Source organism: Lontra canadensis, unplaced genomic scaffold (genome assembly GCF_010015895.1).
Source record: "Lontra canadensis isolate GAN:19392208 unplaced genomic scaffold, GSC_riverotter_1.0 scaffold390, whole genome shotgun sequence".
Lineage (NCBI taxonomy): Eukaryota > Metazoa > Chordata > Mammalia > Carnivora > Mustelidae > Lontra > Lontra canadensis.
The window spans coordinates 37,318-64,121 of NW_022631384.1; the positions used below are offsets into that span (position 1 = coordinate 37,318).

General features: G+C 50.5%; 1 protein-coding gene across 1 annotated transcript in view; it reads right to left on the minus strand.

Annotated features, from left to right (window-relative positions):
• LOC116862925 (active breakpoint cluster region-related protein-like) overlaps window positions 1-26,804 on the minus strand; it is a gene marked incomplete at its 3' end in the record, with an annotated part of 79,894 nt that overhangs the window by 37,226 nt on the left and 15,864 nt on the right. The window lies entirely within an intron of this gene.

The following is a 26,804-nucleotide window of genomic DNA, read 5'->3' on the forward strand; positions in this document are numbered from 1 at the left end:
AGTCTAAAAATTCACAGTGGGAGCAGGAGGCAGGATGCTTCCAACTCTCCTCTCTGAGTCACCATTTTGCTTTTTATAGGGACTAAGGAGGTTGGGCGGGCCGAGCGATGTCACTTCCTGAGCCCCTCCTCCTTGGGTACCATTCGTATACCGAGCCCATCCCTGGCATGGGGCGCAGAGCAGCTTTCGGGGTGGAGGGCTGAGGCACTGCCCCCGGGGAGCCCTCCCTCCTCCGAACAAGGCCCCGGCGCGAGATGGAGCCCAGGGCTGGCTGAGTGTGGGCGAGAGGGTGGCTCCAAGGCCTGGCAGGGATGTGGTTTAATGGCAGACTCAAAAGCTGGCACTTATTTCTATAATTTCAATGGAGGCTCCCTTCGGAGAAGAGGGAAGAAAAGGCTGCAGGGAAGTCGAGCTGCCGTTTACCCGACCAGGCTGCGGAGCCCATGCACGGATGCCCCTCCTGGGGACGGCAGGCTGGGCCCACAGGGGCAGAGCCCCGCAGAAAGGCCCCCAGAGCTCCACCACAGGGGTCTCTCCTGCAGCGGCATGAGTGACCCTCTCGCTGCCCCTCACCCTGTCTGGGCCTCGTCCCATCATCTGCTCAGACGGAGCTTCTTCCTGGATGTCTTCCCTGGCGTCTCTGCTCAAAACGACAGCAGTATGGACTTCTAGCGGCTTGGTTGCTCTTGCCCAGTCGTCTCTGTGCCCCTGGGACAGGAACTGGGTGTCTCGGTCATCACTGTGTGTGCCCAGAACCCACAGGCCCACATGCGGCAGGATCTCGGGAAACGTGTGTGGAGGGAATGAATGAGTGGAGGAATGCACTGTCCCACTCAGGTCTCAGGTTTGAGCCAAATTCTCCATGGGGCCCTGGCTCCTCCCCTTCTGTCACAATATACCAGCCCCTGGGCAGCCAGCAGCCTGAGAATGGTGTCAACAGGTCACTAGGGCGTCTGGCCACGGCTGTACTCAGTCCAATCTGGCCCTTTGGCAGCCAAGAGCTTCCCCCAGGCTCGCTGCACCTGCTCCCTCTGACTTTCTCTCCAGTCCCCGTGCTGACGGCCCATTAAGCTGTCGGAGGATGTAAGCTATTATTTTTTTCCCCCCAGAACAGGCATGCATGTGAAGAACCACAGGATCAAGCCACGGAAATGTATGTAAGCCACGTACACGGAGATAGGGCCCACTGGCTGGAGAACGCAAGGCCTATGCATGAGGCTGGGAGGGGGTGAGCCGACTCTGCTATTTTTGAGGGCGGGGTAGAGGGAAGGCAAAGAAGCCACAGCATCGAGTCGGCCCAAGTCTGGCATTGTCGGAGAAAGAAGGGCACTGTCTGGTGAGGTCTCCTCACTTTGAGAAACACAAGGAGGGAATGAGACATCCTGTTAACCTCCATCTCTCCTCCAGGGGGCTCCAGGCTGCCCTGTGAGGGCCTGGAGTCAAGGTCAGGGGTGTGCGGTACAGTGAACCCTGAGCTGGCCAAAAGCTCAGATTCCAGCGGGCCATGCGGACTCTCCTGTACACTGACCTATATTCCCAGAGGTCATGGGCCCAGATCTGGGTAAGCTCCAATTCCTCCTCATCAGAGGACCAGCCATGGGCCTGCATCTCCCACTCCTCTCAATCTAGCTACACCTGGAAGGCTGTTGCTACTATCCCCAGTCTATCAGTGAGTCTCAGGAAGATCTGCCCAGAAAGGTTCTGAACCCAGGTATGTCTCCAAATGCCACCCTTTTCCCTTTGAGTTTCTAACTTCCAGAGAAGTCGACTTCCACAGCTCTCCTGATCAGGGGAGGCTGACCAAAGACCAGGAGGGAGGGGTGCCGGCCACAGCCGTGGGAGAGGCCCAGGAGTGGAGGAAAGTGCACACATAAAGCTCTCTGCAAAAGTTCTTAAATACTTTCCCTTTCGTTCCACCACCTGTCAAACACTGACAGCCCAGGAAGTCCGTCAGAGACCCAGGAGGACCCTTACCAGGAAAAGGTACAGAAAAGACAGAGAAACCAACCCTCAGAGAAAGAAGGTGCCCTGGGGACTCAGGAGGATGGAAATCTACTGAACACAGGCTTCAGTTTATGAGAAGTTGCGGATACAAAGGCTTGGCCACCAGGTCTCAAAGAGAGAGGGCAGAGGAGGCTGCTAACAGCCAATATCCGTTTCCCCTCCTAGTAACAAAAATATCATTATATTCGCAGTGGCACTGTGCCCAGTGGCTAACTAAAAGACCACTTTCCCTAGTGGTGTGGGCCACGTGATTAAGTTCCAGCCAATGAGATGTTAAGTGGATATGTATGAAACTTGAAGGAAGGGGGCTAAAAATGATTGGTTTAGCTGGAAAGCACGCCACTCCTCGCCCTGCCCCCATGGTTCCTCCTTCTGTTGCCAAAGTTTGGAAAGCAGATGGGATGGCTGGAGCTCCAGCAGCCATATTAACCATGAGGTGACACTGAGGATAGAAGCCTTCACTGAAGCTAGCCGAGCAGAAAGCTAGGAACCCAGGCTGGTGATGGCACAATGAAATGCCATACCACTTCAGGGCTGTCTACCGCCAGACTTCTTCTTCTTCTTTTTTTATTAGATTTTATTTATTTCACAGAAAGAGCACACACACACTCTTGTGTATGAGTGGGGGAGGGGTGGAAGAGCAGAGGGAGAGGGAGAAGCAAACTCTCCACTAAGCAGGGAGCCTGCCACAGGACTCCATCTCAGGACCCCAGGATCATGACCTGAGCCAAAGGCAGATGCTTAACAAACTGAGCTACCCAGGCGCCCTCAGACTTCTTTTACATGAGAGAGAAAAATGCTCATGTGACTTGAGCTTCTATTATTTAGCTTTTATGTTATACGTACTCAAACTTAATTGTAACTGATTCAGATGATTTTCCTTGACATTCTTCCTAGGTGCTTTTCCTACCGCCTTCACTGTTCCTTCTAAGTCTCCTTGGTCTCTAAGTCTTTTCCCACCCCTTAAAAATAGGTATTCTTTAAGTATCCTTACAACAGAATACGGCTCACCAATAAAAAGGGACAAACAATGGATACACGCAACAACAGAAATAAGTCTTAGAGGCATTGTGCCAAGTGAAAGAAGTCAGACACCAAGGAGCATATCCTGTATGGCTCCATTTACGTTAAGTTCTAGAACAGACCAAACTACCCTATGGTCGAAAATAAAAAAAGGGGGACGCCTGGGTGGCTCAGTCATTAAGCTTCTGCCTTCAGCCCAGGTCATGATCCCAGGGTTCTGGGATCGAGCCCCACATTGGGCTCCCTGCACGCCGGCGAGCCTGCTTCTCCCTCTCCCTCAGCCTGGTGCTCCTGCTCCCCCTGCTTGTGTTCACCCTCTGTCAAATAAATATATAAAATCTTAAAAAAAAAAAAAAAAGAAGAAGAAGAAAAGAAAAGAAAAAGGAAAACAGTGGTTACCTCTGGGGTTGGGGTAGAGACAGCAATTGACTGTAAGGGGCACAGGGAACTTTCTGGGTGATAGAAATGTTCTATATCCTGGGATGCCTGGGTGGCTCAGTTGGTTAAGCATCTGACTCTTGATTTCAGCTCAGGCCATGATCTCAGAGTCATGGGATCGAGCCCTGCGTCGGGCTCTGTGCTCACTGGGGAGCCTGCTTGGGGACCCTCTCCCTCTCCGTCTCTCCCCCTCTTGCGTGTGCAGTCTCTCTCTCTAAAATAAATAAATAAATCTTAAAAAGAAAGAAAGAAATGTTCTGTACCTTGAGAGAGATTTGGGGTACATAGGTGGATGCATTCATCACCTTTGTGAAATATACTTAGGATTTGTGCATTTTACTAAACACTGAACTCTGATTAATGATATTCATGCTTAAGTGTTGAAGTGAAGTGTGCTACTATCTGAAACACATACAAAACAAGATGGGTTGATGATGCTCAAAGAAATGGAGAGATGTACGATAAAGCAAGTATAGAAAACAGAAAACATCCAAAAAATACAGATAATTATAGATTCTAGATGGTGGGTACATGGGTATCCACTGTAAAATTCTTTTCTCTTTTTTTTTTTTTTAATTTAAAGTAGGCTCCAGGGGCACCTGGGTGGCTCAGTGGGTTAAAGCCTCTGCCTTCAGCTCAGGTCGTGATCTCAGAGTCCTGGGATCGAGCACCTCATCAGGTTCTCTGCTCAGCAGGGAGCCTGCTTCCTTCACTCTCTCTGCCTGCCTCTCTGCCTCCTTGTGATCTCTGTCAAATAAATAAATAAATAAATAAAATCTTTAAAAAAAATAAAATAAAATAAAGTAGGCTCCACACCCAACTCCATGTCATGAACTCAGGAACTCACAACCCTGAGATTAAGATTCACATGCTCTACTGACTGAGCCAGCCAGGTACCCCTCGCTGTACAATTCTTTATGCATTTATGTATGTTTGAAAATTTTTGTAATAAAATGATGGGGAAAAATTGGTGCTCTCCAAGCTTCTGTCACCCTCTCCCAAATTTTATTTACGTGCCAGGGAGAGGTCTAAGCCGTATACCCATCTTTCTTTTTTTTTTTTTTTTAAAGATTTTATTTATTTATTTGACAGACAGAGATCACAAGTAGGCAGAGAAGCAGGCAGAGAGAGAGATAGGAGGAAACAGACTCTCCGCTGAGCAGAGAGCCCGATGCGGGGCTCGATCCCAGGACCTGGGATCATGACCTGAGCTGAAGGCAGAGGCTTTAACCCACTGAGCCACCCAGGCGCCCCTAGACCCATCTTTCTGATTGGTTCCTGGATACCTGCATCCTCAGAGACCTCGATCCACCCTTTTCCTGAAGTTAATATGCTAGATTGCTCAAGTAGGAAACCCAGGAGTCATTTTGGATCCCGTCTTCTTCCTGGTCTTCATCTTCTACATCCTGAACTATTCTCCACTCCCCAACTTCTTCCCCATTTTCACCAGCTCTTACAAGGACAAATCCAACACTAACTCCCCATGAGCCAGACTGAAAATCTGACTGTGTTTCTCCCCTGTTAGAAATTCAACAGTTCGCCATTCACTTCAAGGGTAAATTCCAAACACGCCAGCTCAAGTCCCTTTACGGTCAGCAGCTGAATCTGCCTTTACAGGGTCATCCTCTGCTGCTGAGTAATATCAGACATCTTCCAGGTCCCTGCAGTGGGTTCTATAGTAGCCCCCAAATATAGATATAAACGTTCAGGTCTTAACCTCAGTCCCTTATGTGACCTTATTTGGAAAGAGGGTATTTGCAGATGTCATTAACTTGAACATAACTGACTGGGTCCTAAGTCTGATGATGTATCCTTATGGGAGACAGAAGGAGAGAGGACACACATGTACAGAAGGCCCTATGAAGAGAGATTGGAAGAGACTGGAAGAAGCAAGCAAGAATTCTCTCCCTATAATCTCAGTAAGGAACACTGCCCTGCCAACACCTTGATTTGGGATTCTGGTCTCCAGACTGGAAGAAAATAAATTTCTGTTGTTTTAAGCCACTGAATTTGTGGTAACTTTTTTTTATGGCACCCCTATGAAATTAATACAGTCCCCAGACACGCAACACTGTTTTCCCCCTCTGGACCTTTGCACATGCTGTTCCTAGACCTAGAACACCCTCTTCACCCCTTGTCAACCTTTGAAATCCTATTTAGCCTTTGAATCCATCTCTGCTGCCCCCTTCTCCCAGGAAATTCCTCATCTCCTGAATACATAAAGCACTTTTGCAAACTTCTGCAAAATGAGAAAAAGGTGAATACTTTAACTTTCTAAATGTCAGAAAAGTGAAGAGAAAATTAAATGGGGAACTACAAATGCTCAATGTATATATCCATTTAAAATGTAATCAAAGAAAATGCATGTATATATATTTGCAATTTCTTCTACCAAATCTGCAAGGTTTTAAAAAAAAATACCCAAAGTTGTCAGGGAACAGGCAACCTCAGAAACTCTTGGAGGCTATGGGGAGACCCGGCTGGCTCAGTCAGTAGGGCATGCAACTCTTGATCTCAGGATTGTGAGTTTGAGCCCCATGTTGGGTGCAGAGATTACTTAAAATAAAACCTTAAAAAAAAAAAAACAAAACAAAAAAACAACAACTCCTGGAGGTATGACACAACTTGTCTGAAGTCAGTTTGGTAACTGGTTTTGAAAGCTTTAATAGTTTGCCCAGCTTTTAACCCAGCATAAGACAAGACTATGTCCTAAGAGATAATTAGAAATGTACCTAGCGGCACCTGGGTGGCTCGGTCAGTTAAGCATCTGCCTTCAGCTCAGGTCATGATCTCAGGGTTCTAGGATTGAGCCCTATGTTGGGCTCTCTGTTCAGCAGGGAGTCTGCTTCTCCCTCTTACTCTCCCTCTGTGCTGTCTCTCCCTCAAATAAATAAATGGAATCTTAACAGAAAAGAAGTGCATCTAAAAATAAGGCTACAAGGTTATTAATCACAGGGCTATCTATGATTATGAAATATTAAAAACAAACTGAATGATTATACAGAATTCATTGAGTAAAGTATAGTACTTCCCCAAGATGGACTACTATGTAGCCATTAAAACTATATGGATGGTGTATATCATGAACTGAAAAAGGAAATAATAGTATGTACAGTATGATACTATGTTTGAAAAAATAAAAGTGTATGTGCACAGAATAAATGCAAGGCAGCAGCACAAAAATAATCATAAAGCATTCAGGTTCTAAGATTTTGGGAGAAATTAATATATGATCTCTGCTCTCTAGGACGCTGGCACATACTGCTTGTCTCCTACCCAACATCAATCTTTCCTTCATCCCTGCTTACCTACCCTGGTTTTATATGAGGGGACAAAGGACCCAGTCCCAGGCAAGATGCTCGCTTTTTCTGACTCTCACAACTAGGAGTGGCCACTGGCCCATGAGACCCAAGTACAGCATGATGGAGCCTCTGGCAAGGCCCCTGCTTTGATGATTAAAAAGGGACTTCTTGCCTAGAACTCAAGTGTGATGACTGGAGCTACAGCGGCCATGTTGCTGCCCGAGGAAACGACCAAGAAAGAACACGGACATTCCCTTGATGCTGAAAAGCGACTGACCTGCAACAGGAAGAGCCCATCTCATTTTTTACTGAAGGGAAAAATATAAGCTCCTAAGTGTTGGGTTTTCTGCCACTTAAAATAAACACATTCCTGAGTGACACCCTCACAGCCCAGCAGAGGAAGGTTGTCTGGTGGGCAAGAGGATATCCTCAGTGCCATGACAGAAGGACCTCACCAGTGAGGCAGAGAGGAGGGAGGAGGCAACAGTGTGGGTGAGGGTTGGAAGGGTTGGGTGGTACTCACAGGGAGATGGTTTATTACTGTGGCTCCAAGCGAGACCCTGAGGTCCCTCAGCTAAGGCTCCAGTCCAGGCTCCGTCACTTCTTAATCTCTCTGTGCTCCGAAGAGTGCCTGGCAGGGCAGCCACCTCTGAACAGATATTGGTTAACCCAGTGAATGTGAAAGAGGATGACAAAGGGGCCAAGTGCCCAGGGCTGCTTTGAGGATTATCTGGAATAATGCACACGAAGCACTTAGCACGTAGTAAGCACTCTATCAATCTTAGTGGCTATTATTAATATTATTAATTGAATCTTGAAGGATGCGTGGGTGCTTGCCAGGCAGATGGGGATAGGAGCAGAGTTCTAGGCAACGAGAAGAGGCTTGGCAAAGGCACAAAATGTAAAACAGCAGGGCCCCTCAAGGGGACTATAAATAGCCTAGCACGGCTAGAACACTGAGTGAGCAAGAGGGTGGGGAGGCAGATAATACAGGAGAAGTGGGCACAGACCAGCACACCAAGGGCCTCATGAACCAAGCTAAGAGTTAGGCAGGACCCAGTGGGACCATTCCCTAACGTGGGGTCTTGCCAGCCATATAATTGCCATATATCACTAACTTTACATAATTCTGCCCAATGCCTGTGTTCCTGTCTTGCGTTACAAGGCAGGCAGAATCTTGGGAACCCCCTTACCTCCCAGAGCTCCTAGGAGTCATCTAGATTGGGAACACATGTGAATATAGGGTTACCTATTCCAAACATGTAACAGAGCCTGGGCCAGACGGCAGGACGGGAGCCAACTGGTGACAGACCACAGAGACCTCAGACGTGCTCCTTTTGGGGCAACGTGGAGAGCTAGCCTGTCGGGGGTAGGTTCAAAGCCAAATGACCAGCCTTCATTTCTACCATCCCAAGCTCTGATTGGTGCAGGCGGGGAGGAAGGGTTGTCCTGCCGGCTGAAGGCACACAGGCGTCTAGCTGTTTACAACCTTCCCCTGAGGCTGCCCAGCACCTGTGATGGACACAGCCACAACCAACCTCCAAAACAGAGGCTGAGAGCAGTTTTGGGGGAATCTTTCCAACCTCTTCTTGGCCACTCAAAGAACCTGTGGGTCCAAATGGTGAGAAAAGATGATGAGCGCGGGTTGCTGTCAGGGCCCACAGCGAAAGAAAAAATGGATGCCAAACTCTGGTGAGGGAAGAGACCCATTTGGAGGAGGGTCTGAGCATCCCTTGATGGGAAGCGAGACAGGGAGAGAAGGAAGAAGCTGCTCCCAGTGAGGGAAAAAGAGCTGCAAAGAATGGGGTTAAGAACTGTATCCTTCTGTTTGGGCCACTACCCAGAACAGACTGGCAGGGAGAAGCTAAGGTCCCGGGGCTCTCTTGCACAGATGGCATCCGGTCACTAACTCCCAGAAAATGATTCTGCTCCCTGCTCAGACCTCCCTCAGATGCCAGGTGCTGGGCTGAGGCCTGCAGGGACCCTGTTGGACACAGTGTGAGCCCCTCCCCAGGAGACACACAGATCTGCTCACTTCCCCCCAAGATCCTCTAACTCCCCCAGATTCCTCTTCCAACTAAGCTGTGGGTCTTCCCCACATTCTCAGGCATGCAGGGCTATGAAACTTGGCCTCCCCCCTAACATGGGGGAATCGCAGACCCCAAGGCCAATGCGTAGTCTAGGATCTCCTTGCCCATGCCAGAGAGGGGCTGCCACAGAACCGGAAGGACTGTGTTTCATTCCTCATCTTTGAGATAACAACGGGGATAGATGACAATGCCCATGTCACAAGCTGGTTGTAAGCCGACACTGAATAACATAATTAGGTTAAAGAACCCGGACAGTGTCTGGAGAGAACAGGTATCAGGAGAGGTCAGCTGAGGGAGGAGGAAAGCAGGCTGGACACCTTTAGGGCCCCGTGACCCCAGTGGATCCAGGAGATACCCCCAGGAGTCCCTCAGTGGTAGCATGGCACTAAGGTCAGGCACCCCCGTACCAACCTCTTTGTAGACGCCTCCTTCTCTGTAGCCCCTGTTCAAATCTGACAGGGGGGAGGCTGGGGAGCTGGGATAGTACAGTGGTCCAGGGCCTGCGCTTTGAGTCAGATTCTGGTTATAATCCCAGTATTACCGCTTAACAGCCATGTGATCTTAGGCAAGCTACTTAACCTTCCAGAGCCTCAGTTTCCTCACCTATAAATAGGGAAAACTCATAATGTCTATACCTCATGAGTTTTCCGTGGGGTCCCAATGAGAAGATCTATTACTGTAAGGCACCGGGACCAGCACAAATGCTAAATAACCAGTAACTGTCCTTACCACCTTGGTCCTCTTCCTGTGTGGTGAGTGCCCTCAGGGATCTCCTAGTCCTTGCCCCAAAAAACACCAAAAAACAAAAAACAGAACGAGGGCTTTGGAAACAGACCCTGGGCTAGGCTCCCATGGGCCGGCCCAATTTTTCCTCCAACAGCCTATTTCTGGAGGGTCGGCTTCGAGCAAGGCCTCACAGGCCATCTGAACAGTTCAAATCTTCAACTTTAAGACATCAGTTCCAAACTTCCCTGCACACTGGCATCCCCTGGAAAGTTTGGAAACTACTCTCTGGCTCCTGCTCCAGAGATCCATACTGAATTGGGGGTGGGGAGGCGGGAGGCTGGGCATCAGGGCTGTCATAAGCTCCCCAGGTGATTCTAACATATTGTAAGGCTGAGAACCACCTGATTAAGACAAGGACCCTGTACGGAAAGAAACCGAACTCTGAAACAGCCCTGGGAAGCCATCAGCCACGTGGTATGAGAAGGGTAGGAAAGGGTACTTGCAAGAGGTGGGGTTTGAATTAAGTCGTGAAGGACTGGGAGGTCTACCTGGGAAGAGGAGGAGGAGGAGGGCATAAAGGGATTGTATACCGGTCGCAGGCTGGGGGGGGCAGCCCCTGTCCCATTCACACATAGCCCGCGGCAGCCACCTGGACCACAGCTCCTCACGCAGAGGACTTCACAGAGGTCACTAACCCAGGAAAGGGCAGAGGTGATGGGACAGCTGGTTCCTGGAGGTGCCTCGGGAGAGCTGGAGTTGGAGCACTTGGTTCTGGCTTGGCCTCGCTGCTAGGAATAGACTCCCTGTCCCCGTGGGGGTGCGGCTGGGCCTCTCTGGTTACCACAGAGATCAGACCCTCTACCTCCAGGTTCCCTGGGGGAGGGAGGCAGAGACAGGGCCCGCCTGGAGAAGCCAGGGCCCCAAAGCCTGGGACAAAGGAATCCTCGGTCGTGGGGTTCAGTGGCAGGTGAGGGGGCAGGGGCCCACCGACAGCCCTGGGCAGAGAAGAGAGGGTAGTTTCAGCAGTGTCCAGGCTCAGAGAGATGGAAGAGAAACGCTATTATCTGCACCGGATTTTAGAGCGTACAGAGCAACCCTGCAGCCGAGCTCTCAAAATACACGGGTGTTGTCAGCGTGGATATTACTCCCCCATTTTACATAGGGGAAAGCTGAGGTTCAAAAGGTTCTGAGTCTTATCCAGGGCTATCTGGCTAATAATAAACTGACCCACAGATTAAAGACTTTGGACCAAGTCTCAGGCACAAGGGCCTAGGATTTCTAATTGCTCTATAGAAAAAGCAGTTATATGCCCACTGAAATACAGGAATGCTGGTGCAGAACGGTTAGATGGCTTTGCCATCATGGAGGAAACGTTTCTGTGTAAATGAGCCACAGTCATTCAACAAACATCTCCTGCGTTGTTATGTGCCAGATGTAGTAAAGGAATGGACCTCAAGCAGGACTGGGCGCCCCCCCATTCCTGCTACTACTAGTCGGGGGCTTACAATGAGTCAAGCCTGGGACCAGAAGTCAGACAAATCTGGGTTCCGGGCCCAGCTCTTCTGGACTTGCAGCAAGTTGCTCATTCTTTCCGAGCCTCCACGTTCTCGTTGTGAAATGGGATGACACGGCCGCCCTGTGCATTCCATGTGGCTGCTCCTAAGAGCATTATCAGAGGCCAAACAAGAAAAGTATTTCACAAACCGCACGGCATTCAACCAATCAGACAAAAAACATTCCTCTAGAAAGTCAAATTCCCATTCATTTGGTCTTTGGTCTATTCCGGCTCCCTCCACTAGGTGGCAGGAGTCTGGAGCGCATTCACCAAGCAGATTCTGGGTAACCGGCAACAGGCAGATCCCATTCACTGAAACCCCTCCCCTAACAACCAATTCAATTATTTAGGGTCTGGGGTTGGGGGGGGGGGCAGGAGGTCCCTGAGACAAATCCTTCAGGAATTCTAACCCTTGTTAGAGTTAACAGCTTTAACTTGTCTCTAGTTTCCCCTCTGAACTGCCACGGATTAATGACAAATAATGATCCTGGACTGATCAAAGGCTCTGCTCTTCCTCCTGGTGGCAAATGCTACTTGGCCCCAAAGAGGCAGAAGGGGGAATGGACAGGACGCAGTGAAGAGGGAGAATCAAAGGACCATTACTGACAATGACTTTCAAATCCAGTCCACTTATCACCCGCCGTGGATGGCCTCCTCGGAGACCCCTGTCCCATATATGGTTTCATGAGTCCCTAGCGTATTTATGAGAAATTAAATGACTCTCAATCTAGTGCTGAGAAGTAGGAAGGGACAGTTCAGGAGACAGATAAATAACATAAGGTCCAGAGGGCTCAGTAAGACTCCAAGAGCAAACTTGTACTTTGGTGGCGGCCGGGATCACAATCCATGAGCACCGCCCTCCACACCGCAGGTTCCCTTCCATCCCAGGGCCGCGTGGCCCCCGGCTCCCACCCTTCTCTGCAGAAGTCAGCCGAGGTATTCCCGGCTTGCACACGCTTGCACGCCTTCACACGTACCTCCACAGAAACACCCCACATCTCTGTCCACTGCTGCCAGGAGGCATTCAGCTCGAGCTGCTGGCTCTCCGCAGACCCTCCCTCGACCTTAAAAATCATTCTATTCTTGTTCTATTATTTTGAGGGTGCCTCAAAATTCATGCCCTTTTCTGTCTGCCCCCTCAGGTCCAGAGCATTGGTGGTTTTCCTGTTCCAACTTCCTGTGGTCATCCACTGAGAGGAGATGAGAGGACCTCCCGAGGTCAATGGCCTCTTTCTGACCCACCGAATCACCCCTCCTCTGGAGCTCTACCAAGCCAGGTGAGGGCTGAGCCGGGGAAGGGCACTGCGGTTCGCCCAGCCAGCTTGTTTCTGCTCTTTGCCCACACACACACAGAGGCACGCACAGGCACACACATGCACACACAGGTACAGACACATATCCCCATCAAGGCCCTGCTGCCTTCTGACTCTCTGCTCTGGTCACCCATCATGCAAAATCCTCCATTCCCCTCCTCCTGCCGCGGTGACCTTGGAGGCCACAGGTTCAGAAGGGGCAGCCTCCGTCTGCTGGGTCTCTGGGCGACCGTGTGGAACAGAGGCCCCGTCTGACCAGCGAGGCACTGGTGTGAGCAAGCAGTGAACGGCGCTTGTGTTAAGCCGTGGGGCTTCCAGGGACCGAACTGGGTCTGCTGTATAACCCGCCGACCCGAGTAAGACCTCCAACTACTCCATGTAACGTTGGCCGGCTGGCCCCAGTCTCAAAGAAGCTCCACATGCATGCCCCAGTGCCCAACAATCCCTTTCCCCTAACACAACCCATGCCAGGCTCATGGTGAACCACGGCCACCCTCCTCCTATTCAGGAGAGAACCAGGAACCCAGCACCCTCTACGGAGGGCAGAGGGGGAGGAAATCCGGAATGGCTTCAGGCAAGGGGGTTGGTTCCAGGAGCATCAATGGTAGAAGCCAGCACCAGAGGGCCAAGCCTTCCCACCGAATGGGTGACCCACCCACTCTCCCGGGACCAAGTCAGCGAGCCCATCCCTGATCAAGCAAGCCCCAAGGATGGCCTACTGCTGATGTGTGAAGGGAGCCCAAAAGGAGACAAGGCAATACCCAGAGTCGAAAGGTTGAAGAAACAACATGAATGCATCTGGAGGACATGATGCTGAGTGAAATAAGCCAGCCACAAAAAGACAAATACTGTAGGAGTCCACTTACATGAGGTACTTCGCACAGTCAAATTCACAGAGGCAGGAAGTGGACAGATGGTTGCCAGGGGCTGGGTCGGGGAGAAGGGGGAGTTGGTGTTTAAAGGGCACAGAGTTTCGATTTTGCAGATGATGAGTGTTCTGGGGATGGATGGCAGGGACGGCTGCACAGCAGTGCGAGTGTACTTAAAGCCTCCAAGCCGCATACTTAAAAATGATTATGATGGTAAATTTTGTTTTATGTATTTTGTCACAACTTAAAAATAGAATAAAACATACTTTTAAAAAAGCAGACAGGAAGGAGCAGAAGGAGCAGAACTGGAGACAGAAACTCTTTGGTGAGGATTAGCAGGGGGCATGGGGACTAAACTAGGCCTGGAGTCCACTTGATTTTCAAAGAGGGCTTTGGAGTCACTTTTGGGGTTACACAGGCAGGTTCCACGTCCACAGTTCATCTCTGTTTTGCTGCCAACTTGCTGGCACCAGACAAGCCTGGCTCTGCCCTAGACATCTGTCGACTCCAATTCAATACTCCCTGTCCCATCAGGCAGCACCTGGGCACCCATTACCGTGTTCAGCAGGCCCTAGCGATGACCTAGAGAACACACAGAATGACCCAGGGTCACAGCTGGAAATGCAACTCCTCCCCAGGTCACCACTTCCCCTGGCTCTGCCCCCACCCCTCTGCCACCTCCCAAGTCCTTCACTCGAATCCACAGGGTTCCATCCTCCCACCTGGTTTCGAGAGATGCCAGCCTCACCTTCCGCAATAAGGAAGTCTCCTCTGAGAATCAAGCTCAGGACCAGACATGGCCCAGAGGCTGACATGAGATCGGGGAGGGAAAGGAAAAAGAGATGTTTCAACTTGGCTCTCATAACAAGTGTGGCTGCAGACCACAGGCCAGAGAGGACAAGCCAAGAGAGACAGGTGCCACGGCCCACAGAGCTGGCCAGGTCGGCCCAGGTGTTTACACTGGATCGTCTAAGTGCAGGCAGACTGGTGGGACAGGGCCGGAGCAGGAACAGCCAAGGTCAGTTACCTCTGATCCCAGGAGTGCTCCTGGAAATGTCCCTTCCACATCTGGACATGTGAGCCTGAGAGGAGAGAAGGGGCACAATACCCACAAACACCAGGGCTTGGTTGCTGTCAGAGACCACATCTCATACACAGGACCTCCAGGCAGGCAAGTGGACACATCTGTCTCCTAGGAAAATGAGAGCAAGATTCTGAATTGAGGTTAAGAGAAGGGGTATAGGGTCTGGAGGCTTCCTGTGGGAGCCAGGAAAGGGCATAGTAGCCCACAGTGCTTTTATAGCACTGACTCTGGAGTTACACTATCTAAATTCAAATCTCAGTTGTTAGCTGTGTGACCTTGGGCAACTTGCTTAACCTCTCTGTGCTTCAGTGTCCTCCTTTATCAAATGACGATAATAATAATACCACTATTTCACAGAGCTCTCTGACAGTTAAATGAATTAGTTAGCTCAAGTAAAGGCCTAAGAACAGTGCCTGGCATGAAGTAAGTAATGTTAGGGTTGTTATTATTGATGATATTATTATTATTATTATTTATCCCCCAAATCCTGGCCCTTGGAAAGACACTTAGAGGTCACTGCCTGCTCCTCCTGGGACCACTGTCCACACTCAGCTCTAGATCCAAGCTCGTTCCTGGGAGCCGGGGCCCTTCAACAGGATCAGACAAGCAATCCAGGTGCACAGTGTGCAGCAGAATGTTCCAGAGCGCTACACGAGTGGTGGCACGAGAGGTCCCAGCCTCCTGGGAACCACAAAGGCAGGAAGGGAAGAAGGAAGGGGCCCTCACGCACACTGGTACAGCTATCCCTGGGCTCCTGCAAATGTACAGGCTGTAGCCATCAACACACAGAAGCTCAGAAGTGCAGTCCAGAGCCTTTCCTCCCTCTGCCGGTATATTGGGGTGTGTGCACACACACGCATACATGTACACACGCCCTCCCCACGGTGGGCCACACAAGCTGACTCCCTATCATCTTTCCAGATGTTCTGGAGCTAGACTTCTGGGCTTTAGTTCCAGCTCTGCCTCTTACCAGCTGTGTGACCTTGGGCAAGTCACTTAACATCTCTCTGTCTGTTTCAGGTTCAGAATAGAATAATAGCATCCAAACTTCCAGGGCTTCTGTGAGGATGAATTGAGTAACTACATCTAAAGTACACTTAGAAGAGTCCTAGTACCACCCAAGTACTTACTCCTGGTTCTCGGTCTTCCCCTGGACCAGGTCACCAGACCCCTCTCTGCTGAGAATTCATCTGACAATCAGTCTTTACCCCTACAGGGTCCCAGCCAGAAATCCCAAGTCCCGTCAATGAACCCAGTCTGGGCTTTGTCAGTGCCCTCCCCTGGTATGACCTCACTGCTTCCTGGGTTCTTCTCCTCTGTCCACAGGCAACACCTGCATCTCTCATTTGTCCTGTTCAGAAGCCAGAAACAGCTCCAGTCAACCATGCCCCACACAGAACAGATGGTTTTCTCTGCGGAGAGGCTGCCGTGGTTTCCCCACCAAGAAATGGACTGTGTGTGTCATTATTAGATATCCTAAAAACTCCTGATTCTAGCGGGTTCTGGAATCTAAAAGACCACTGGACACGAAGCCCAAAGACAAGGTTTAACTCTTTGGGCAAGTCACCTGAAACTCTCTGGGTCCCTGAGACCGCCCCTCTGCAAAATGGGGACAGCATGACCTACTAGAGTAAATCGTTAAGGGGACGATAAAATGAGGCAATATTTAGTGCAGTGCCTGGCACAGATCAGGTTCTTGATGTGGCTAGAATGTGGACATTCCCTCTCCCTTCCCACTACAGGCAAAATGTAAGAGAAGAGATTCTGAACCAAGGTACTGTGCTGGTTTGGCCAAGCCATCTATTACCCTTAGCAAGATGAACTCTGGCAGGTGGTTTAGCAAAAAAAAAAAAAAAAAATCACGACACAACCTGGGTGGGTTTTATTGGCTGGGATGCAGAGCTGCCCTCTCTACTGGCTGACAAGTTACATCCTAGATCCCTTCCTTCCCCCAGAAGCTGGTTTACTTGCTCAAATCACCCAATGTTTCCAGAATGAGGCAGACCTGGTCAGTGCCTGCATGGCTTTTGGAGCAGCTGCCCCATCCTGGCCACCTAGGCCAATGACACATCTCCCCTTGGAAGAGAAGTATAGACCCGTGGACCGTGCCTGTCACATGACGGCATTGCAAGGCGAGAAGACCACACCCAGCAACTAACTTGTCCTCCTCACTGGTTTGAAGCCTCGTGGTCACCATAGCAACAGGCGGGGCTGATGCAATTCTCAGGCAGCGAGCAGCTCCGACTGGGCTCATCCAGCTCTGTTCCCACTTGGAGGCGGGAGAGTTGGGGGGGGGGTGGCAGACAAACGCAGAGGAAGGAGGTGAGCACACGTCCTACAGAAAACTCTGTTCTTCCCCCAGTTCTGTCCAAGGACTGGAAATAAGGGAGGTGGGCCCTGAAGCAAGCCATAGAGTGTCCTCTCGTACACCTAACGCCTAACAAATACGGTGTCATCTCAGTGGCTGCCAATTCTAGAAGGTTCATCTCTAAGGCCTGAGGAGATCTGGAGGAGGGGCGACAGACAGCACCAAGGGCCTCTCCACCACCATGCAGCCCCTTCCCTGCCTTCTGAGCCAGCACCCCACCAGGGAAAGCACCCCCACCCCCCGCTTTCCTCAGCCCACAGGCAACCCAGCAACACAGAATTCAACAAGTGATGCTTTACAGTTCCCTGCTCCATTGTGTTCTCTGCCTGTGTTGCACAAAAGTACCCCCAAGCCTGGAACTCCCCCACAACCAACATGTCCCCATGATACCACCGATCCCCAGCCTCCCAGTTCCTGATCCCACTCCACAAAAGTCTCATTCACTGGCTGGAGTCAGTGTGAGGCAACAACCCTACACAAAGGACATTCTGGCCAGAGCCACCTGACCTCTTAAAGCACCCCCAGCCTCATGGAATAAGAACTTGGAAAGGAGAGGGATCAAGTCACACATTCCCATTCCTACACACACACACACACAGACACACACACACACACTCACACTCTCTCTCTCTCAAGAAACAGGGAAGGAAGCCATGTTAGGACCAGAGCTTGGCAACACTAATGGCCCTTTCTAGCCTCCCAGTGCCTACCCATGGATGCCGGGTTCTCCCTCCCAAGGCTGTTGTCCTGGTGAAGATGCCTCTAGTGCCAGGAATACTTCCCTCCTGCAGGCCCCACTCCCTTCTCCATCCCAAGAGCCACTTCGCGCCCTACGGTCCCTCCTACCTGGCCCACACCAAGGCCATCCACCCAATCAGAAGCTGGGCTTTGGCACAAACAGGCCCTGCTCTGGGACCTCTCACCCTGCACTGGGAGATGTGCTCGCGTGCAGGGAGAGGGAGGGAAAGCACGCTTCTACAGCACTCATGGGCTTCCAGGGGCCGGTCACATTGGGCCCTCCCAGTGGCCACCGTGACAGATGTGGGCAGTGCTTAAGTCTAGGGGCCACCTGGGAGAGGGTGTTCAGAGGATGTCCTGGTAACGTGTGCTGCAGGAGCCTCAGGACGGCCGAGAGCAGATGGACAGAGACGGTAAACGCTCAGAGCTACAGGTGGCTTGCCACATCTACAGACCCATGGATAGATTTGAGATGCCAGATATGAACACGTCCACGTATGGTCAACTGATTTCCCACGAGCGTGCCAAGACCATTTGACAGTTTTTCAACAAATGGTGGTAAGACAACTGGTATCTGCCTACAAAAGAATGAATGTAGGCCCTTAATTCATACTTTACTGCATATACAAAAATTAACTCCAAGTGGACTGAAGACTTTATTTACATGTAAGCGCTGAAACTATAAACCTCTTAGAACATAAGGGTTAAAGCTCATGACCTTGGATTGGGCGAAGGACAACAAAAGCATGAAAAGAAAACTCAGATAAACTGAATGCCATCCAAATCAAAAGCTTTTGGTGGTTCAAAGGATAGTATCAAGATAGTGAAACGACAACCCATTAAAATGGGAGAAAATATCTGCAAATCGTATACCTGATAAGGGACTTGTGGCTAGAATATATAAAGAAATCTCACAGCTCAACAAGAAGACACATAACCCAATTAAAAATAAGCAAAGGATCCAATGAGACATTTCTCCAAGGAGGGTAAAGGCGGCTCTCCTCCGTTCCATTGACGGGTATCTGATGTGCACCTACTATGCACCAGGCACTGTGCCTGTGGATGGGGATGCAACACGGAGGAAAAGCAGACTCAGCCTCTGCCTTCATGAGGCTTCCATCCAGTGGACAGGAAGAACATACTGTGTCTGGTGCTGTAGTAACTCCCTTAATTCTCACAATGAGGTCAACAGTCTGAGAGCTCCTGGCATGATACTGAGTACTGTCAGGAGTCCCGCTACTAGCACAGCCTTCCGGGCCTCCATGGCCCAGCCTGCTGGCTTCCTGAGCCCTAGCACTGGTCCCACCCTTCACCTTGCACTTACACCTTCTGCTCCAGTACCTCTGACTACCCCCGGAAATTCCCGAACTCAGCACTGATTCTTGCGTCTGTGCCTCTGCACGTCTCCTTCCCCACTTGCTTGCCTAAATGAGAGATTCAAACCCGGTTCAGCAGCACATCCCCCCAACAGCTCTCTCTGGCTCCCACTTAGAAGGAATCACTTCTGATGACACTCAGTATCATGTACTTGTTCAGGAGAGAAGACTGGAGAGAAGACAGCCCTGGGGTTTGAATCTTGGCTCCACCACTTATTAGCTGTGCACTCTTGAGCTAGTTACCTAACCTCTCTGTGCCTTCGTTTCCTCATGCTGGGAAGGTTAAATAACTTTCTCACGGCTCAGACTAGTCAGTGGTGGAGCTGGGATATGAATACAGGCAGCCTGGTCCAGAACCAGGCTTTCTATCCAGCTCTAGCTTCTTTTCTTTTTTATTTTTTAAAGACTTTATTTATTTGTCAGAGACAGTGCTCACGCACAAGCAGGGGGAGTGGCAGGCAGAGGAAGAAGCAGGCTCCCCGCTGAGCAGGGAGCCCAATGTGGGGCTCGATCCCAGGACCCCAGAATCATGACCTGGGCCGAAGGCAGACGCTTAATGACTTAGACACCCAGGTGTCCTGACCTCCGATTTCTTTTAACTGAGTGTCTTGACCTCTTCCCAACATAGCTATTGTGTCCAGAGATATTAGCCAAGAATCAGATATCGGACCCTGACACACAACTGGCCTCGGAAGCAATAATAAGAAATGCAAACAATTAATTCACTTTATCCTCACACCACCCCATGAGGTAGGTACTACTAATACCCCCCATTTTCCAGATGAAGAAAATGAGGCACAGAGAGGTCACATATCTTGTCCAAGGTCACACAGCTGCTGAGTGGTCAAGCTTGGAACCCAGACAGTCTGGTCCCAGACACTACCCTCTCTCTTGCTGCCAGACTAAAACCATAATGCTACAGTGCACACATGTCTAACATTCCCGGGATCTGGTCTCTCAGGCCACGGCCCAGGAGATGTGCTACAAGGGCGAGGCCACAGGTAGAAGCTGCCCCATAGGAGTGGGGAGATGCCAACAGTCATGAGAGATGGCACAGTGTTCCCATGCCAGTGGGTGCACGCGCTGACAGCCTTGGCAAGAACAGTGGAGCCGTGACCTGTGCCCACCTGTTGGGCACAGAACCCCAGGGCCATCAAAGCACATACGAGGGGAGACACTGAACCACTGCTAATTGACCTGTCATTGCAGGATGCAATCAGTTTGGCAGGTCACCTTTTGGAATGGATTAAAAAGAAGCATGTCACAGACTAAGAGTAGGTATTGTTTCGTGAAGCTTGTTTCAGTTATACGCACGTGTGTGTGTGTGTATAAAACTATATATATATAGTTTGTGTGCGTGTGTATGTGCTGTGTTGCAGTGTAAAATGATTTTCCTACTATGGATTTTGTCCAAAAACATAGGAGTACTATTATTACTACTAAATAAGTTGTAGCTTATTCACAGAATGGGATTCTATGCAGCTTCAATAATGAATAATCTAGCGGTGTACACGAGAACAAAGACGAATCTCAAAAACACAATTTTAAGCAGAAAAAGGCAAGCCACCAAAAAATACTTATACGATGATTCTATCTACATAAATCGCTGGCAAACCTGCACAATTATGTTATTTAGGAATACATTCCTATGTGCTAAAACTCTGAAGAAAAGGAGGGAATGGTTAACACAAGATTCAGGATGGTGTTACCTCTGTCTGCACTGCGGGTGGGGGGGCCGTGAAAATGAGTGTGATGGGATGAATTGTGTCCCCCCCCCCAAAAGAGATGTTGGGAGTCTTAACCCCCAAGACCTCAGAATGTGACTCATTTGGAAATACGGTCCTTACAGAGGTAATCGAGTTAAAATGAGGTCATTACGGTGGGCCCCAATCCAACATGACTATTTTCTTTATACAAAGGGAAAATTGGATGCGGAGACATGGCGAGAAGGCCATGTGAAGAGGGCAGGCAGAGGTCGATCGGGGTGATGGATCTATAAGGCACACAACATCAAGGATTGCCGGCCACCCAGCATAAGCTGGGAGGGAGGCACAGGACAGATTCTCCTGTGGAAGGAATCAACAGCAGCTGGCACCTTGACGTTGGACTTCTGGTCTCCTGAAGTGTGATCCAACACATCTCTATTGTTTAAACAACTGAGTCTGTGGGGTTTGAATTAGCAAATGAACTCAGTGTGGACCACATTGGCTTCTCAGGCCTGGCAAAGGTCTCCTTAAGCTTCATGGAGGACAAATGGATACTTGTCTTGGAAGTCCTTATTAAGCCAAACCCAGACGCTTTATATGCTCTTTTGTACGTATGTTATGTATTTCAGATAGAAAATAGAAATCAAAATCACGCAGGCATGGTCCAACCATTCCATTTTATACTTGAGGGCACTGAGAACCTGCTAAGGTCACACAACCAGGGAGAGCCTGCCTCCCAGTTCAGTGAAGGCCATTGTCATAGCCACAGCCCCGAGTCACCCAGAGAAGGCTGAATTCTACTGAGAGTACAGGGAACCTGGAACTTGCAGGAAATGAGAAGGAACCCTTCAGTCTTTTGTGCCACAGAGCCGTGGCCGTCTAATGAAGTGCATAGACCCTTTTCTAAAAAATGTTTTTAAATGCATAAAGGACATAGGACTACCAGGGAAATCAGTTACTCTGACATGCTATGCTAGCCACAGGGACTCTGGTGAGTCCAAGTGAATGAACTGATCACTGCCCATGCACATTGGGACTCAATATAAGTCAGTGATGGTTATTGTCAATATTAGGAACTGCTTCCAGGGCCTTGGGCCTGGGTCAATGATGCTGAGGATAGAGACTGGGGGACCCACACCTCGGTGCTTGGGGACCACCGTAGGGCCTGGATTCTGCCGAAGGAGGAGGAATGCTACCCCTGAACGCAGGCCCCTGTGAGTGTTGGTCCCCCCAGGGAGGCAGGTGCTGTCCGGAGAGAATAGGTCCCTTAGGACTGAGAGCAGAGGGACCCACAGCAGGCCCTGCCTGGAGCCAGAGAGGCTGGCCGTATAGTAAAGCACGAACACTACTGGGAGCAGAGCCCTGAGGGCCTGTGTTCAAAGGGCCTGTGGTCTCGTGTATTGCGAAAGGGCAGAAAGTGACACAACAGATGCACCTATAGGGCCGGGCATCTCCACGCATTACGTAACCGAATGTCATCAATGTCAGCACCGTAGGTATGAACCACACCACGAATTCACAGATGAGGGGATCCAAGGCTCAAAGATGGAACTACGTCCCAGAACCCACACTCACACCTGAGGCTCTTGGGTTCTACAGAGATTCTTTAGTGCAGACTAACAAGCATTTTTTCACGTGTTCATTCATTCATTCCTTCATTCACTCAACAAATCTTCAGTTATACGGAAGTCTCCCAGGGTGGGACACTTACCCAGTGGAGACACTGTCACTTGATGGAGTTTGCTGTTCTTGACCCTTGCAGCCTCTACGAAGTGCTGCTGACAAGGGCTCTGGCTGAGAGAAGTGGGCAGGCGGCAGACAGGCTAGAAAACCCTACAGACCCCCCAGTCCATGGACGCCACAGAGGCTGAGACCCTCAGCTCCAATCTTGGGCCTTTCAGAAAGCCCTAGTCCTCTGGAAGTTAAATCTTTCCCACTGGGTCAAGGTCGCCTGTCTTCTAACCTACCCACCCCCCCTCGAGGCTGGCTATTAGTAAGGACGGCAACCATGCTCTTCTGAACCCCAAATCGGCCCAGTGAGGTACTGCAGCTCACCACAGAGAGGCTCACTAACAACTTGCCCAATGCCACATGAACATTTTAGGCAGGGCTCTGAGACTCAGATCTCAGCTTTTGCCATTTCGCAACTGCTGTTTCCTTCACCCACATTTCCTTTGGAGATTAGAGGATCCCCAGCAGAAGTGAGACTGGGGAAGCCTCATTCTATGGGGGGGTAACCAGTGCGTGTTTATCATGAACAATCACCCCTTACTCTAGTATAAATAAAACGGGATGATGAACACGTGTCATCACTCTTCATTGCCTCAGCTGATTTTTCCAGCGACCTCACAGCATACACAGGGTAGGTTTTGTAACCCTCACTCTGCAGATGGGGAAAGATTCAGAGAGAATGATCTTCCTGGACACAGCCTAGTGTCTTGGAGTATGTTCCTCCAGGTCCATTCTCCCTGCTTCTGCACTCTGGTTTCTGCTCCAGAGAAATCAGACGAAGGGAGGGTAGGAGGTGGTATTTTTCTGCCACCGCCTTCCCCCCACCCCCGCCCTCCCTGTGGGCCACCCAGGCTGTGTGCTTCCCCTGAAGGCTGCAGCTCCTGCCAAGTCTCACAGGTGGCCTCTGTGCCTCCAGGTGTGGGAACCAGACCCTCCCCTCACCCTGCTCACATTCTGCTCATAGTCCCATTTAAGCTCTCCCCAAACTCCCCAGCCTGAGTGAACCACCTGTTTCCTGCTGGACCCTGATGAACGTGGAGGTCACTGGTTGGGGACTCTGGTCTCCATATGGCTGAGCCAGGGTCTCTTGGAACCTGCCAACAAGCACTTACTGAACAGTCCCTTGGGGACCTAGGTGGGGGGGGAGACACGGAGAAAAAGAAGAAGATGGCAGAGAACTGGAAGGAGTGAGTAGCAGAGACAACAGACAAAGCTCTTGGTCTCAGATTTCTCTTTGAATTAACTGGATGGAGTTAACCTTCGGAAAATGAGGAAGGACCACAACACTGAGAAACTGGGCCTGGGGGAGGCACGTGGTGGAAGAAGAGGCGGCGGAGACTTGGATGTGGGCTTCTGGCCAAACGGAGCCGCTAATGCACCCTATGTGAGCACTCTGGAAACTGGCCTCTAGTCACAAGCTGGGATAGGGGCTGGGGCAGAAAAGCTGGGATAGCAGCAGGCAACTCCACACTGTGCCCCCAGGATGGGTTGAGGCGAGGGCAGGTGGGCACGCAATGGCCTGGAGAGGAAGCTGCAGGCCTCCGGTCCTTGCCCTGGCTGAAGGAGCCAACTGGAGAAGGGAAGCTGCCAGATCCTCTTTCCTGGGCACAAACATCCAGGGTTGGTGCTTATATGTGGGGCTCTGAGGGGCTTCTGTCATGCCCTGGTCCCCAGCCTCACCTCTGCCAGGAGCACGCAGGTGGGCTGGGTGCCCAGACCTGAGATGACAGAGAATGGCAAAGAGGAAAGCTCTTCTCAGGGGTTAGGACAGTGGAACATGGCTTTTCTCACCTCTATTTCTAGGCATTTTTCTCGTCTTCTATAACGGCATGCATTCCTTTTATAAAGAGAAAAAAATTCTGTCCTGGAGAATCATGAAGATTTTCAAGGAAAAGGAAGATATCACATTGTGACACAATTATGTGTGAATTAATAAATCTGAAAAGGACCTGGAATTAGGATTTACAGGCATGGACCTCAGACACGCCTGGAGCCCGGGGCCAGTTGGGGACGCTCACTTTCTACCACCTCTCAGCAAAGATGGATCAGTGTATCTTGTACCTGGTGACAGGCTGGCATGTGGCCAGAGTCTCTACAACATTCAGGAGGGTAGTGGGCAGGTGGGTAGGGACCCTAGCGTGCACTCCTCACACCTGCCCGAAACCCTCTTTCCATCCAGGGATCTCCAGGGAAACCATGAAGTCACACCTCCCTCTGGGAACAGGCTGTGTTATCAGCTGCTCTGTGAAACCATCCCTGGAGGTTTCCATGTCCTTGACCTTAAAGAAACTTTACATCTTTAACAGTGGCTGTTGGTAGGCAAGATGTAGCCTCGTGTCCTGTTAAAGAGCAAGAACACTGGGGCCCCACTCTGCGGGTTCATATCCCAGCGCATCCCTTAACTAGCTATGTGTCACTGAGCAAGTTACTTGCCTAATTTGTGCACCTGTGTTCTCATCAAGGGTCTTCTCCATAGGACTGTTATCAAGAAGAGAATTTATAGACACAAAGTGCTTAGAACAATGTAGGACATTTGGCAAGTGCCAGGTAAATGCTAGCTGTTACCACCGGCATTTGCCCATGAATCACATCATTTTTTCCTGTCACGTCTATAAAAACAGTCTCAATATTTCTGTGTCAAATCCACAGAAACTTCTCATCCGCTTAGCCTCTAGGGGGTCAGGGTGGGCAACCAGGGGGGTAGGAGGTCCTGAGGAGGGCTGCAGGCAGCCAAGGCTGCAGCCCCAGCCCTTCAGGAAGCTGCCCCTGCCTGGAGCTGGAACCTGGAGGCAAAAAGCCCAGGGGAAAACTCCGGAAGCAAGCACCATACTGAAGGAAACCCCTCCGGAAGTCCTAAAATATTTCCACAGCCCAGAGAGAAACTTTTAAAGTGACAGCAGCCATAAGAATACTGATAGGAGAGCCAGGCTGGCCTCTCGGGTCCTGGGCATGACCACAGGGCCCCGGGGCGGCCCCGGTCAAGAGGCCTCCTCGCCGGAGCTCGCACAGATGGCTTCTGCCTCCCGGGGCTCCAAAGAGCGCCCCCATGCCTTCCCAGGGAGGGGCCCCATCCCTGCCCTCCTGGACTCCAAGGCAAGTTTCACTTCAGTCATTCTCAGCTCTATTTTTACTCAAAGGTGGAAAGAAACAATGAATGTCTGAAGCAGGACAATGAAGTCACCTGATTCCAAGGCCAGGGACCACGGCTGACCTTTACTGGGAGCAGGGACAGGGAAGGGTTCTAGAAACCTCTCAGGGACTTCTCTCCAGGGCCAGAAGCTTAGGTCTAGAGCTCACTCCCCAAGCAATGACTTCCCAAGGAAGTGACATTCAGCATCATCCTCATCTAAAGGTCAATGAGCGTTCCTTTAGGCAAAGGAACAGCCTGTGCAGAAAATACCAAACTATGACCAGGAATGGTGTGTCTGAGGAACCATGAAGAATTCTGTTTGCCTGGAGGGTTGGGAGCATGGGAGGGAGCATAAGGAGGCAAGGCAGCAGGTGGGCTGCAGACAGTGTCTGAAAGGCTCCCATGTCATACTAAGGAGTTTAGATTTTATCCTGCAGAAAGGAGGGAGGTGGGAAGGCGCTAAATTGGCAAGTGACTCAGTCAGATCCTCCAGAAGGGCTTGAAGGAGTCTAGGTCCTTCCTACCCAGGGCATCAGTGGAGGGCTTGCTAGAAATGCCAAGTGGGAGGGCGCCTGGGTGGCTCAGTCAGCTGAGCATCTGCCTTCGGCTCCGGTCATGATCTCAGGGATCCTGGGATGGAGCCCCACATGGGGCTCCCTGCTGAGCGGTGAGTCCGCTTCTTCCCCTCCCTCTCCCTCGGCTCCCTTCCTTGTGCACACACTCTCTCTCTCTCTATCAAACAAAAGTATCTTCTAAAAAAATGCCAAATGGGAGGCCATGCCCTAGACTTGCTGGATCAGAATGTGTATTTTCACAAGATGCCCCCGCTGATTAATATGCCCAGAGCTGAGTGAGGCCCTGAGCTATGGATGGGGCCAAGAGAGGGTCACTGACTCAGTCTCTCCAAAATTCTTTTCTGACTGCCCTCCTCAGGCCCAGCCCTGCTTCCTCCTTGCATCTCCCCTGCACCATGATTCTCTTAGGGGGCCCTTGTACGATGAACCCGGACCCCCGCAGAACACTCCATTACTCCCTACCCTCTCCACCAATCACAAAGCCTTTCCAAGTTCCCACCTGTGTGAGGGCACAGCTTGGGGTGTGGAAAAGGGAGAAGCAGGCAGTGGTTAAGAACCAGTCCCCAGACTGGAGGGGGTGTGCAGAAGAGCTTTTCAAACACACAGTTCTCATTCAGAGGGCCCTGGCACTTGGGTTCTTCTGGTGAAGAATGCAGGCTGGGGCATCCACCCAGATCTGGGTTTACAGCCCAGCTCAGCCCTTTACAGGAAAGCTATTGAATGTCTCTAGAATCTTAAAAAAAAAAAAAAAAAAAAGTTTCCTCATCTATAAAACT